Source organism: Impatiens glandulifera, chromosome 1 (genome assembly GCF_907164915.1).
Source record: "Impatiens glandulifera chromosome 1, dImpGla2.1, whole genome shotgun sequence".
NCBI classification, from domain to species: Eukaryota; Viridiplantae; Streptophyta; class Magnoliopsida; order Ericales; family Balsaminaceae; genus Impatiens; species Impatiens glandulifera.
The window spans coordinates 140,506,881-140,523,243 of record NC_061862.1 but is presented as its reverse complement, the minus strand read 5'-3'; the positions used below and the strand labels follow the sequence as shown (position 1 = coordinate 140,523,243).

General features: G+C 30.0%; 1 pseudogene; it reads left to right on the top strand.

The window, feature by feature from the left end:
- Window positions 1-10,874: 10,874 nt before the first annotated feature.
- Window positions 10,875-11,632, top strand: LOC124945541 (annotated as a pseudogene).
- The last annotated feature ends 4,731 nt before the right edge of the window (window positions 11,633-16,363 follow it).

Here is a 16,363-nt window from a genome sequence, read left to right as displayed (position 1 = left end):
TAATAAATATGATTCGGTTTTCAGTTGGTGTTCGAGTTGAAACCTCGACTCAAAAATCATTTCGAAAACTATATTTGAATCCGAATTGGTTTATAATTCGATTCAAAATCAAAAATAATATTTGAAATTGATTTATTCAAATTCGGTGAATTCAAATTGGGTCAGATATTCGGTTCAAACCAAATATTAAACACTTCTAACCCCGTGAGCTAAACTGGGAATTTATTTTCTCAAGATTACTTGATTTAAGTTTACTTCAAATAAAGTGGATATGTCTAAACATTAACATATTACTTTTAAGTTTATCGTTAGACTTTAGTCTACTTTCTGATAAGGCTTAATTTATGGACAATATATATATATATATATATATATATATATATATAATAATAATAATAATAGTTTCATAATAAATGAAAAATTATTGGAATCTCACATTACAAATCCCCCACTCGTTTGTGGGGTACAATTTTGACCGTGTTGTTATTAGCCTAGAACTCTAACAAACTAAGATAGTAAGGAATTATGTATCAACCTGAGATTTGATAGTTGTTTTGTATGAAACATAATATGTATCCAATGGGAATAAACCTATACTATTTTTTAAAACAACCATTTAAGGATGTTAAATAGTAATAAAACATCATATTCAAATAAACAGATTAAAAAAATGAAGAATAACAACAAATAGGAAAAAGGTGTTACCTCCCACAATTTATTTCCAACCAGATCTTCAGCTAGAGAATGCCTAAATAAGTAGGAAATAACATCAATCCTTCCACTATACCCATTTGGTAAATTCAACTCCAAAAGCTTCAAATTATATAATTGAAGTGGGTATTTGAAAGGGTAATTAATCAAACTAATAATTAAGCCTCACTTGGTTGTTGAATTGTTAAATGAAAATAGTTTAGGTAATCATTTTAATCAACTGAATGCATTCTTACAAACAAGGGAACTTTTAAAAAATCACTTTATTTTCAAGACAATTTCTATTTGGAGAGAATTTAGATAAGCGATCTAAAGTGAACAAATATAAAACAAACATTTGAACACAACTATAGAGAATGATTGATAACCTAATAATTGAATAAATAATTTCAAATTTTTACCCTCGTACAAGATTACAATGCCTCACCCCCCTCGAAAGAATTTCAATGATTTATGACTAAATCAAAAAACGAATGATCTTGAGACAGATGAAAGAAATTTATCAACAACATAATGTAAGTCAATAACCATTTTAATCAACTTAATGCATTCTTGATTCATATTCAAGGTCACATAAAACAATACACATTTAGAAATTCAATTGAGTTTTCTATACAATTTATATGAAGATGGACCTTCTATAACTAGATCTAGGTACACAAAGATAGAACAAATATTTAAAATGAAACAAAAAAGAATGATTGGTATCCTTATAAACAAGCCAAAATTACTTTTATTTCATGATCCACAGTTTTGAAATGAGCACTCACCATAATATCCTCACAAAACATCCATTTTTCTCAAAAAATAAAATCAGCATTCATGCACATTTCCAAAAGCTACCTAAGAATTATGGGCTTCCAACGTATTAATCCTCCAACTACAAATATCTCATATCAATCATTGTTTTAGAGGCCTTCTATTACTATTTTTAATTTCAAGCCAAATCATTCAATAATTAAGTAAACTCTTAATATTTTAGGATCTTAAACTTGAAGCTACAACTTTCAAATTTTAAAATATAAGAGATCAATCTAAAAGCATATTTTATATTATTATTATTATTATTATATTAATTCCAAGCCACAAAAATCATTACTAAACTCTGCATATTTGAAGATCCTACACTTAACTACAACTTTCAAATTCTAGATATCATTGTCAACATTACAAATAATGTGAATATGGTAGTTCAAGAATAATAATCTCCTGGTGAAGGTCCCTTCGGATCGATTCCAGTTCATATTAGCAACCCTAGGGCCTTTATACAACTTCCCACAAGAACGGTTATAGCAGATATAAAAAGGTATCCATACACAAATCACAAATAGAAGATATCGGTGAATGCATGAAAGAAGACATACGATTCGATTTAGGTATTAGGAAGAACACAGCCCCGGCGTTGCTCCATTCTACCATAGTTCGTCGGACGGCCGACACAAATGGAAACCCTAATTGAATTGCCTATATAATTCTCTCTCATATTATAAATAAATATATATATATATATATATATATATATATATATATATATATATAAAATATATATCATTAATGTTCTTTTTTTTTTATGGGGTGGTTTTTACAAGAGTTTTGAATATATTTTCAATTGAGTTGTTTTGATTTGTTGATATTATTTTCAAATTTAATTTTATTTATGTAACTCTTTATTAGTGATATATAGCTTTTTTTTTTATTATAATTTTCTATTTTTTTAATCTAGTTATAAAGAAAAACTCTCGGTTTCACTTTATGAAAAACCGAGAGTTATTTGAAATGTTTTCGGTTTTTCATGAAAGGGAAAAACGAATGTTTTCCATATACCTCTCGGGTTTATTTTAAACGAAAAAACCGAAAATTTTTGGAAAATTTTTGGTTTTCTTGAAAATAAAAAACTAAAGAGTTGTTCATACAACTCTCGGTTTTTCTCCTTCAAGAAAACCGAGAGTTCTATAGAAAACTCTCGATTTTTCTTGAAGGATAAAACCGAAAGTTGTCTATAAAACTCTCGGTTTTGACCTTTCAAGAACAACCGAGAGTTTTTTATATAACTCTCGGGTTTTCTCTTTGGTATCTAAACCGATAAATTTATGATATATCTCGGTAAACACCCAAATATATTTTCCGAAAGTGACAATACCGACGAATGCCGAGTGTTACCCAAACTTTCAGTATTAGGTTTATACCGAGAGATTTATGGTCATTACCGAGAGATTTATGGTCATTACCGAGAGATTATACTCTCGATTTAGACCCCATTTTCACCAGTGAGTCTACTAGCCTCACTTTTATATGAAATTCATATTTACTATGATTTTTCGATATAGGACGTCACAAAAAATATATAAAAAGTCTCCAACATAATTTAATTGTTGACTTTATAAAAATAATGTATAAGTCATCAAGTTTTGTAGTGTCCCTCCAATGAGTTCTTACACATATGTTTTGTTTGTCAAGTACTTGGATTTGTTACATTCACATATCCAACAAATTGGCTAGCTAAGATGAGTTAAGCTATTGCAAAACCTAAAAAAGAGGGTCACTATGGATCAAATGGGTGCATACGAGGTTTATGAAATACGAAACCAGCATCCGGACCTGCAAAATTCATGAAGGTATGAGCAGGTCTCTAAAAAAGATTCTTAAACTAAGAAGCGATATTGCAGATCTTTATGACATCCGGCTAGGGGAAGGGAAAGGCACTCTATTCTAGCACGACTTCTGGTTCGAAAACCAGCCTTTCATCCACAAAGAGGAGTTTCAAAATACCCGCATCAGAAGGGACTGCTCAGAAGCGAAAACAGAGACATTAAACACGGAAATTGGGACTCACTCCTGAGAAAAAATCCAGAAGGACAGAGGATACTTGATCATATAAGTAACATACAACTACACGACAAACCGGATATTCATGAATGGAAAGCTGAGGACAATGGGAAGTTGGTATCGAAGAAAATATAGGAGGTAACCCGGGAAAAAGCACAGAAAGTAGAATGGGCTCCTCTTGTATGGTCAACGCAGATTATACCTAGACACCAGTTCATCCTATGGCTCGCCTTCTGGGAAAGACTCAACACTCGTGATCGTATCAGCAAATATATGAGCATCCCGGACACAAACTGTCTTCTTTGTAGAGGAAATGAAGAAACCATAGATCACCTATTCGGGAGCTGCTATATTGCTTTAGAGCTTTGGGACAGATTCTATAAAAGCCTGGAGCTGATCAGTTTCCTGAGCGAATGGAATGAAATCAAAGATGCAGCACTACTCAAAGCCAAGGGAAATAGATTTGCAACAAGCGTGTTCAAGCGCGGCTTTGGAGCAGTGGTGTATAACATTTGACAAGAGCGGAATGCAAATGTATATGACAGAACCCGCAGGAGCATTGAAGAGTTATGGAAAGATATTGTATCGGATTGTAGCGCCCTCGCGGGAACGTGGACAAGAAATCCAAACACGGAGCAAAACTAGAATATCTGTAGGAACTGGAATTTACCGTTTTTTAAACTCACTAGAATTGAAAGCATTGTAATCAGATAATTCATTTACGTTTTTAGCTTTTTAGCTTTTACTCAGAATGTTACGATTTGAAAATCATTCTAGGCCTGTCTAAAATGATCTATTAAACTCGTGTTTTTTTCCATTTTTGGGAATTTTTAATGAAATAATGCTGAGTCGTTTCCCCCCCCCCCCCCAAAAAAAAAAAAAAAACTTAAAAAAGAGAGAAAAAAACAATAAAGAAGTCTAACAACAAAATCATGAAAAGTAAATTATCAATTTAATAAGTAAATATTAAAAGCACTTATAATAAGATTTTCTGCTATATTATTCAACAAACATATATAAATGATTGAGCTAAAAAGGTATAAAAATAAAAAAGCATATACATATGAATTTCTTATAATGATCAAATGTATAAGAAGGGGCGAATATATAAGTTTTTTTCCATTATAGTGTCTTTTCATTATTTTATTTATGTAATAATAAACTAAACATTTGAAGATTTCATGAATTTTAAGTAGTTTTTAATTTTTTTAAATAAATATATCTTGATTCCAAAAGATAGCTAAAGGGTTTTATTATACTGTTTTGTCCATACTAAGTTGATACAATTTTCTAAGTAAAATTTACAAAAATAAATTCAATTAGTTGAAGGGGAGAGGAACTTGAACATATTCAAATAAATCTAAAGATAGATTTGGATTAACATGCCCAAATTATCTCTTTTATTGAAAAAATAAGTTATTTCTCTCTACAAAATTATGAATCTGACTATAACATTGAGTTATAAGTTTGCACATAATTATAAATATTTATAGAGAAATGATTAGGTGAGGGAATTTGGTGAGAGAATGATGTGGCATAATCTTATTCGCTGAAAAAATCAAATAATTTCTCTCGTTTCTCTCTTTCCTTCCACTTTTACATTTTCCAACCAATGAAGGTGATGTCACGTCATTCCCTCACCAAATTCCCTCATTAAATTCCCTCACTCTATCACTCCTAATATTTATAACATAATAAATATATTTAAAATTAAATTTTTTATAACAATTTTAATATTTGGGAAAGATTTTGTAATACATTGTAGTAGAATTATGTATAAATTTTAAACATAAAAGATAGGAAAAAAAATATTGAGTTAAGTAGTGAATAATCAAAGGAAGGAAATCGAACCATAACTATTTGGGTGAATACAATGGGGATGAGATATTAGAGAAAAATCATAATCTTCTTTGAAACTTGCCGTAGAAATCATCGGAATTCGTTGTTGGAACTCGCCATTCATCGTTGTGCAATCGCGTGTCGTGTAATCATCGTGTCGTGTCGTGCAATCGTTGTGCCTTTCATTCCTTGTGCCGTGTTGTGTCGTGTCGTGCAATGACAAACGTCGTGTTGTGCATTGGATGTGTCGTTCAATCAATGTGTCGTGAAATTGATCTTTTAACTTTGCATCGATCCTGATCTCTTGGAATATTCAAGAATACACTCTCGATTATGGTTTTTTCTATTATCATCTTTTAGGGTTTCTTTGCTCTCATCATCAAAATGTTTTTACAAAAAATACATGACCTCTACTTCATGTCGTTTAAAAATGACTCAAATCTAAAAGAAATCCTGGAGAAAGGGCATACTTACATAGGATCAAATAGAATGAAGCTGAAAAAGTGGTCAGAAGAGATGAATCTACAGAGCAGACCAAAGGAAACGACCCAGATTTGGTTCAAGCTTTGGAACATTTCAACCCACATGTACAATGCTGAAGTAATTAATCATTTTGCATGTACAATTGGGAAATCATTATATATGTACCCAATAACTAAAGGAAGAGAGCATTTGTCCTTTGCTAGAATTAGCATTTAAGTGCATCCTAAGAGTGTCCTACCAATGAAAATGGCAATTGTGGATAAGAAATGAAAGCACAATGTCATGGAGATCTCTTATGAATGGAAACCAAAAATGTGTTCTTTCTGAAATACTTTCATGCACAATAAATGTGATAAAGCTAAAGAATAATACCAGAAACCATGAAGCAAAAAGATAAAAGATGAAAATAAAGGAGGCTAAACTCAAAGATTAAACAATTGTAGAAGAAATCAAGAATGATTCTGGAAAAAAGAAAAGCAGTGAAAAATTGCTTTAATTGTTTTCATAGACTATCGGGTGGTTCTCACAAACTGTTCCAAAAGATTTCAAGAACAATTTAAAAACTTTACATCAGGTGGTTCTTCAAACCATAATAAGTAGTTCCATCTCATCCATATTTTATGTCACAAAATGTTATGAGAGTAAGACCCAACTTTTTGTGGTTTCTCGAACCACAAAAACTGGATGCAATTTGAACTTGGCACTAAGTATGCTAGAGAAAAAGGATCAAAAGCCAACATTCTATCTTCAAGGCCCAAATTTTTTCAAACATTCTTTCAATTTCAGCATCTCCCAAGTCACCCCAATAATGATCATCATTTTCAACGTAGGTTGCCTTCATCTTCTCTCAGTCATTATACACAATGGAGACATGCAAATGAATAAACGAAGAACATAAATTATCATAAATTTCTTTATAAAGATTGTGTTAAGTTAAAATATCTAATTAATTATAATTGTATAAATAAGAACTTACTTGTGTTAAGTTAACCTCGTGCACATTAAAGAAAATCGGAAAGAAAAGTTGTCCCGTAGTTGATCAAATTCGTCATTTGATCAAACTCCAGTATTTTATAAAAGACGCTTCCGATTTTATCTCAAAACACGGTATTTTACATATCGGTTTTATGTATGAGACACGTCGATATTTTATAACTTCGGTATTATAATAAAGCGTTTCTGGTTTTATAGAACTTCGGTATTATAATGAAGCGTTTCTGGTTTTATAGAACTTCGGTATTATAATGAAGCATTTTCGGTTTTATAGAAATTCGGTATTATAATGAAGTGTTTCCGGTTTTATAGAACTTCAGTATTTTATGGAGTGCATCCGGTTCATATGATATCGGTATTTTATCAAGAGGCGCACCCGGTAGTTTATCAAAATCGATTTTTGGATAAATATCTCCGGCAATTTACCAATTCAGTCTTATACTAAGCGTCCCCGGTACTTTATCACTTTGACTCTACACAATGCGTTTCCGTTAGTTTCCAAGTTCAGTTCTTTGGAAAAGCGCTTTCTTGTACCTGAACAATCTTATCTTCCGAAAACATTGTAATCAGATAGTTTATTTACATTTTTTCTTTTATTTAGAATGATACGACTTCAAAATCATTCTAGGCCTGTCTAGAATGATCTCTTAAACTCGTGGGTTTTTTTTTCCGTTCTTTGAAAATTTGTAATGAAATTACGCTAAGTCGTTTCCCCCCCCCCAAAAAAAAAATTCTTTTGACTAACTTAACAATTGATTCATCATACGTCTTATTCTCTTTGAAAATTCTCTAGGGAGATTTGAAGTGGATATAAAAGCAAGTGAAAAACATATTTTTTATATAAAAAAAAATATTTAGTGTTATTTGTATGTTTTTATAATTATATAGTAGGACATTTTTCTTGTCTATTTGTTTCTATAAGTTTATTTAATATTTTTTTTACTATATAGAAAATAAAACATATTGATCTCAATAATATTAAAAATTTACTTTAATTAAAATTAAAATAAAAAATATATATAACAATTCCAACTTATGTTTTTTGATGAAGAGAAACAATGTATTAAAAAAATATATTAATGATATATATTTACAATTATAATAAAAATATACAATAATTTTATAATATTTTGAGGGGACTTCAAATTTTGTTTTTATATGAAGAGAAACACTTGTTAAAAAAGAAAACATTAATGATTTATATTTAATATATATACGGGAGATATAATAGGCAATTCAATTAGGGTTTCAATTGGTGGCCGCTTTAATATATATATATACGGGAGACATAATAGGCAGTTTAATTAGGGTTTCAATTGGTGGCGGCCGTACGACGAACGGTGGACAAGACTGGAGTCGCCGGGGCTGTGGTACTCCTGAAGCTATCTTCTTCCTAATACCTAAATCGAGTGGTATGTCTTCTTTCATGCATTTACCGATTCTGCTTCTTGACTATGTGATTTGTGTATGGATCTGGAGATTATTATTCTTGAACTACCATTATATATTATGCAAAGAATGAATATATAATATAGGTAGTTTTCTTTGCTTGCTACACTTGTTATCTAGGAAAACACAAAAGCATACCTGAAATCTTCAGAATCAAATTTGTTTTCAGACAAGATAGCTCCCACGAGATGAGTAATCAATATCACTAATCAAACATTAACAAACTCCAGAAGCACCTCGAATAATTAGGAGTCTAGACTTGGTTAAAGAGATTCTTATTCACTAACTCATAAAGATCCTTAGCCAAAATGAGATTCAAGTTAAGCATCAAGTAGGTGAACTTGAGGAACATAACTAGTCTTCCATTGGAGGGTGATTGCGGAGCATAAACTATCTTGGATCAAATAGTTAAAAAAATGAGATTTGGTTGAACATTGAATATGCTTAATGTGGTTATGTATTTTCCCATTGAAGAGGATTAAGATGTGATAAGGGAGATTCATACCTCAATGAAAGATAACTTGCTTTATTAAAAAGGTATAATTAAATTGTGGAGTCAGAATGTTAAGCAAAGTTTGTTTTCAGAGAAAGTCAAAATTCTTAACAAGATTGAGGAGTAGTTAGAAATAGAGAGATAAATCAATGATACAGATAAATTCATATAAAATTAGTGGATATCTTTAAAAAAATTAGAAATGGATGCAAGGCCAATTTGTGCAGCCAACTATCTTTGAATTTTCTTTCCAGATTTAATTTGTGCACCCAACTATCTTTGAATTTTCTTTCCTGATTTAGTCATGAATCATGGAAATGCTTTCTGAGTTTAGATGAGAAACTTTAAATTCATGTCTCAATTTATAACGATATCAATCAATTTTTTTTTTCCTTTTAAATGTTTGTTCTATATTTGTGCACCTATATCTGGTTATTTGAAGTATCTCTATATAGAAATTGTATAGAATCTCAATTGAATTTTTAAATGCTTATTTGTTTTATGTTACATTGTATGCGAATCAATTCTTTTGTTTCTAAATTTATTTAATATCGACGTGGACCCAATTATCTTTGAGTTTTTTTAATTTTTTTTCTGATTTTGTTTGAATTTTTTTTCTAATTTAGTTTGTAACATATAATAATTTTATATTGTAGCTTGTATTTGCACAAAAACAGACTAAGGAAAAACTATTTCTTAAAATAATAAAAGAAGTTATTTTATTGTTTCATTTATGTTTTAAAATTATATGATATGAAAGATTGAAAATACAAGTGTTACTGTAAACTTAATTAAAATTTTTGATTAGAAAGAAAAATAAAACATATCGATCTCAATAATTAGCGTGTTTACCTTCAACTTGATTAGTCTATTTCAACAAGTCAATTTTTTTTATCATTTTAGTAGTTTTTTCTTCCAGATTGATTTATTTTATTCTTCCCTTCAAAAGTCTTTTTTTAGTTAAAAATCTTGTAAAGTCACTATTTTTCAGAGAAATCTATGTTTTGGCAAATAAATAATTGGTTTTGCACGCGTAACTTTCAGTTCAATTTCAAGAGTCAATCTTTCATTTGTCTTATAATATTGAAATCAAATTTAAACTGAGGGTAAGAAAATGAAATTATTAATTCAATTATAAGGACGTCAATCATCCCTCCTACTCCTAGTCATTGTATAGAAACTTAATTAAGTTTTTAAAATATTTGTATGCTTATATGTTAGGCAAAAATGTATTAAGTTGATTAAATTGATCATTGACTTTATATTTTTTTTCTCAATTTCTTTAATTTGGCTTCATTATCATTCTTTCTTTGATTTGGTCTAAAATTTGGTCGAATATTATGGAAATCATTTCTGAGTTTAGAAGATAAAATTGAAATCCTTTTCAAGAGTAGTGTATTGTTTAAATGAGATTAAGAACTTGAAATTATTGGTTTAGAAGGATATCAATCATTCTCTTTGGCTTCGTTTAAAAGTTTGTTATATCTTTGTGCACTTCAATCTAGTTATCCAAAATATCTCCAAAAATTCAAATTGTATAAAAACCCAATTCAATTTCTAAAACTACACTGTTTTAATTCAATAAGTTGATTAAAATGATCATTGAAGGACCATATTGTTTTGCTGGTAAGTATTTTTAGTTTAAGTTCATTTACTATTATTATGTTATTTCAGTTTATTACTTATTTTTTGAATTTCAATTGGCTTAAACCCATCTCAACCAGCCAATTTGATATACATATGTAACCCATCTAACTTCCTGAAAAAATATAAGTTACCTAAACTATTTTCTTATAACAATTCAACCACCATATATAAGGTATATTGTTTTGTTGCTAAGTATTTTTAGTTCAAGTTCTACTTTAATGGTGTTTAATAATTTAGTTAAATAAAATTTAAATTTATTCTATAATAACTTGTTGATTTTGATTGACTAGATGGTAAATATTTCTTGTACTTTAAATATGTACCAATTATATTCTTTAGTTGTTGCCAAACTCCTTGCGCAAATCACATTTGATTTAAAATATGTATTTAACATTATTATATTATTTAATATCACGACTGTAATGTCAATTGTATGCCTTTGTATGCCAGACCTTTTGGACATTACGGTTGTGATATTTCTGGTGGGAAGGAAAAAGTGGCGGTTCTTATATTTAACGATATAGATGGTGATATAATTGGACCAACTTTCTATCCTACATCACTAGTGCTTTATTTCCTCGTACTGTTAGTTTTACAGCTGGCTGTGACTGTGTCCGTGGCTGTAATGATAATTGTGTATGTGCTTAATGGAGGTGATTTTGCATACGATAATCAGGGACATCTGGTGAGAGGAAAGTCTGTAGTAGTTGAATGCGGTCTTGGTTGTCGCTGTCCTCCAAGTTGCAGAAATCGCGTATCTCAAAAAGGATTGAGATACATGTTTAAAGTTTTCAGGTCTATTGAAACGGGCTGGGGTGTTAGATCATTGGATCTGATTCAAGTCGGGTCTTTGATATGCGAATATGCTGGAATCGTTCTCACAAAGAGGCAATCCCAGATATTCTCAATGAATGGGGGAGATAATTTGATACATCCAGATTGGTTCGGCAAGAGATGGATGAAATGGGGCAATTTGTCGGGTACTATCCGTCATTGAATTTTGCTCTTCATATTTCAAGATCCAGAAATCTGGCTTGCTATATCAGTCGTAGTCCTAGTCCCAATCTAATGGTACAATTTGTGCTATATGACTACAACAACTTATATTATCCACGCCTTATATTATTTGCATTGGAGACCATCCCTCCAATGCAACAGCTGACTCTTGATTATGATGTGGCTCAGACATAGTTTTGATCATTATGGTGTGAATCTGTCACCAGCACGTTCCGGAGCTGTTACGACTAGCATCACAAGTTCTTATGCTTTTGTTTTGTCCTTTGATTTGTTTTCGTTATTTCTTTTGTATTCTCAAATTAGTTTGAATGTCTAGTTTTATGTTTTTATTGGTATTTTCTGAATGTTTAACCGTACCTATGTGTTTCGGGTGATACTTTTGGTCACGCGTTGTTTTATTACTTTTTCATTATTGCATTTACTCTTAACAAAATAAAAAAATCTAATTGTTTTTTGAGCTTTTAATCTTTGTTATGACTATTCATATTTTCATCTTTGAAGTATAAAATTGTAAAAGGGTTATATCAATTTGTATGAATTTTGGTTGAACTATCAAACAATTATCATATAGAGCTATTTTCAACAATATTTAAGATGCTAAGAATGTTGTTATCATTTCCTATTTTTAGGTCTGGCCTGGAAGGCGGTTGTATCCTTATTTCTTATAAATATGACTTTAATATTAATGTATCGGTATCAAATTAATTTGGTGTCTGGTATCAAATTAATTTGGTGTCTTGTTTTTCTTGACATTGTGTGAAGATTAATGTATCAATATCAGATTAATGTTTCTTTAACGTTGTGTGTCATATTGTCATGCACGTGCTAAATATGTTATTCATTGACCTATTTTTTAAGTTGGCACAGGATCATTAAGCATGCATATACATAATATTAATATATCTATAAATATATTAAGAATTAAGTTTTTTAATATATTTTTTGATATTTGTTTTATAAATAATATAATGTTCAATACATATTTTAAATCAAATGTGATTTTTAGATTTATATGTTTTTCAGCAACTATTTTTTTTTGTTAGTGATATATGCCTTTTAAAGAAATCGTAAAAATCCCTATTTAGTTAGATGTCTAAGAATTCATTAAGATATGATCTTATAATTGCATTACTTTGAACATTATTCATTTCTTTAAAAAGTAAAATGGTTCTTACAAGAAACCAAAAGGTGAAAATAATAGTGAAAGGGGTCGATCAGTTAAGCGCATTGCCAGACGGTCTTATTTATCAAATATTTTCGTTTATCGATACAAAACATGTGATTAAGAGATGTGTGTTGTTCAAACTATACCAATATCTTTTGCATTCCTTAACCAATTTTCAATTCAGTGAGACAAAATACCCCAACCACAACTTTTTCACAAACTGTATTAGTCCAACGCTATTATGCCTGGACAGATAAAAAATCTTATCATTTATGATTAAATTTATTAGTTATTCGGATCCTCAATTTCTGGAACATATTTTCAAGTATGTATTGTCATAATATCTACAACATGTAATAATAAACATGTAAATTACTAAGATGCTTCAAGATTTCCAGCATGTAAAATATTTAAAACTTGGCTCAGACATTCCACTGGTACGAGTCTAACTTTATTCTTTTGTCTTTATATCACTCAATCTTATTGAATTTGATAGTTAAAAGACCTCCTAAAAAAGGAAAACAATTCTTGAAATATAAACTATTTCAAAACAAGTCCAATCATTAATCCATATTTTTACTAATAGCACAAAAATATTTTGAAACTCGGTAAAAAAAGTCTAGTCCAAAACAAGTTAGGACTTCATTGTAAATAAGTTAGTATTGACTAAAGATAAATGGTATTTTTAACTAACGATGTTAACTGCAGTTTTAAAAATGAATGTTAAATAGTTTAGCCTTTTATATAGTTTAGCTTCACTAACCCTAATTAGTGGTCTCATTATTTTTGACAGGTTTTGATTATGGATACTTTTTTCTTGAAGCGACCATTTCCAGCCATTCATTTTAGTAATTTAAAGCTTCTCGAGTGGAATTGTTCTACAGGATTTCATGGGGTAATTTTATTTATTATCAAGTTTCTCAAGGATTCTCCCATTGCACATCTTTTAGGAATGAATATGTGGAAGGCAACAATCGTCATATCTAGTTGTTGTTGTTATAATTTCTTCATCTTGTCTACAAACGTTAAAATTTGCTATATGCATCTAATGTTTCATTTAATATTCAGCATCCTTAAAGTAGTGTTCAAGAAACATATACATTTATCCAATTGGATGGAAATTAAAGGTGGTTAGTGATAAAGTTTAACTCAACATATTTTTCATAACAAATTTGATCAAGTAACTTTTGTTCAAACTCCAAGGAGTCAAAACCTCTTTGCAGATTCCCTAACTACTCATGTAGGTATGACTCAAATTACCGACAGAATTAAAATTATGCCACTCAAGATCCGACAAAAGCAAAGACGTGCTTTTGAAAATAAAACAATAACTTCTTGTGAAAGCTGTATTAATCCATGGTATAATACTCTCCAAAAATAAATAGAATATGGAGAATATCCATCCAATTTCTGAGCAAAGGAATGACGAGCGTTGCGCTAATATTCCACCAATTATGCTTGGATAGCAAACAACTATAAACGATCTTTTGACATTCAAAACATTCTCTGTGTAGATGGTCCAAAAAAAAGGATCATAGAAGAAGTACATGCAAGATCATTCGGCCCACACATGAACGAAATGTCTTCAGCCATGAAGATACTCTATCTAGGATATAATTGACAAAACATAGAACAAGAATGTGTAAGTTATGTAAAAAGTTGTCATCAATGTCAAATCTATGTTAACCTAAAGCATACCTCGTCATCACTACTCTATAACATGACCTCCCCTTGGCCTTTTTCTACATGGGGCATTGATGTCTTTAGGAAAATATATTCTCATGCTTTAAACAGACACAAGTTTATACTCATAGAAATTGACTACTTCACCAAATGTCTTGAAACAACCTCTTACAAAATCTTGAAATCATCTCATGTGGAAAAATTCATCCCCACAAATATCATCGCTAGGTACGGAGTCCCTCACGCCCTAATTTCAGATAATGACCGAAATTCCAAAGAAAAGTGTTGCAACTTCTTGATGAATTCAAGATCAAGCACCATAAGTCATCGCCCTACACACCCCAAACCAATGATGAATTTTAACCGACGAACAAAAATGTGATTAGGATTATCAAAAAGATGTCTAGAACATACAAGGACTAACACGAAAAATTGAAATATGCCTTACGGGGAAATCATATAACCGCTTGAACCTCGACTGATGAAGCCTCCTACTAATTGGTTTACAACATAGATGTAGTACAACCAATTGAAACTTAAATTTCAACTCTAAAAATGATCTTTAAAAGTCATGTTATCGAGAAATATTGGATCAAATCTCGATATGATATACTACATTAATGGAAAATAAGAATTTAATTCCTTTGTCCAAAATCTAAGACTAATAAAAACGAATGTCAAAAACCTTCAAAAAGAAGGTAAAACTCAAAAACGGTTGGACTTTTGTTTTAAAAACTGTTGATATATCCCTAGACACCAGTTCATCCTATGGCTCGCCTTCTGGGAAAAACTCAACACTCGTGATCGTATCAGCAAGTATATGAGCATCCCGGACACGAACTGTCTTCTATGTAAGGAAATAAAGAAACCATAGATCACCTATTCGGGAGCTGCTGTATTGCTTCAGAGCTTTGGGACAGATTCTATAAAAGCCTGGAGCTGATTAGTTTCCCGAGCGAATGAAATGAAATCAAAGATGCAACACTACTCAAAGCCAAGGGAAATAGATTTGCAACAAGCGTGTTCAAGTGAGGTTTTGGAGCAGTGGTGTATAACATTTGGCAAGAACGGAATGCAATGATATATGAAAGAACCCGCAGGAGCGTTGAAGCGTTATGGAAAGATATTGTATAGGATTGCAGCGCCCTCACGGGAACGTAGACAAGAATTTCAAGCACGGAGCAGAACTGGAATATCTGTAGGAACTAGAATTTACCGTTTTTTAAACTCACTAGAATTGAAAGCATTGTAATCAGATAATTAATTTATGTTTTTATCTTTTATTCAGAATGTTACGACTTCAAAATCATTCGAATGATCTTTTAAACTCGTGGTTTTTTTCCCATTTTTAGTAATTTTTAATGAAATGACGCTAAGTCGTTTTTCCCAAAAAAAAACGTTGATATAAGAAGGGTCAATATTAACTACTTTTAAATGATTGATATTTTTCATCAATATTAATGAATTTTAAAGAGATTGATATTGACCCACTTTATATCAACTATTTTAAAAACCATTGATATTGACCACATCTATATCAACCGTTTTAACAACTGTTGATATAGAGGGAATAATATGAACGATTTTGGTTAATATAGAAAAGGTCAATATCAACCATTTTTAAAACGATTGATATAAAATGGGTCAATATCAACCGTTTAAAAAATAATTGATATTTATTTTTTTTATATATTTTTTTAACTTACAAATTTAGTTAATAATTTATAAATACTATATTTGTAAAATAAATATTAAATTTAAATTAAATTAATATTAATTTTGATATATCAATATTTTTATTAATAATTAATTATAATATATATATATATGTGATCATAATTATTAAATAATAATAAGTAAGAAAAAAAAAATGTATGAGAATATATTTTAAATTTAAAAAACATTATATAAATTTGAATATTATTTAATTAAATTTTAAATTTAATTAAAAATATAAATTATATAAAATAAATATATAATTAATTAGGTAGAGCAAATTTGGCAAATATTTAAGAATTTGAAATTTTCTATTATCTCTCATTCCTATCTCTTTCTTT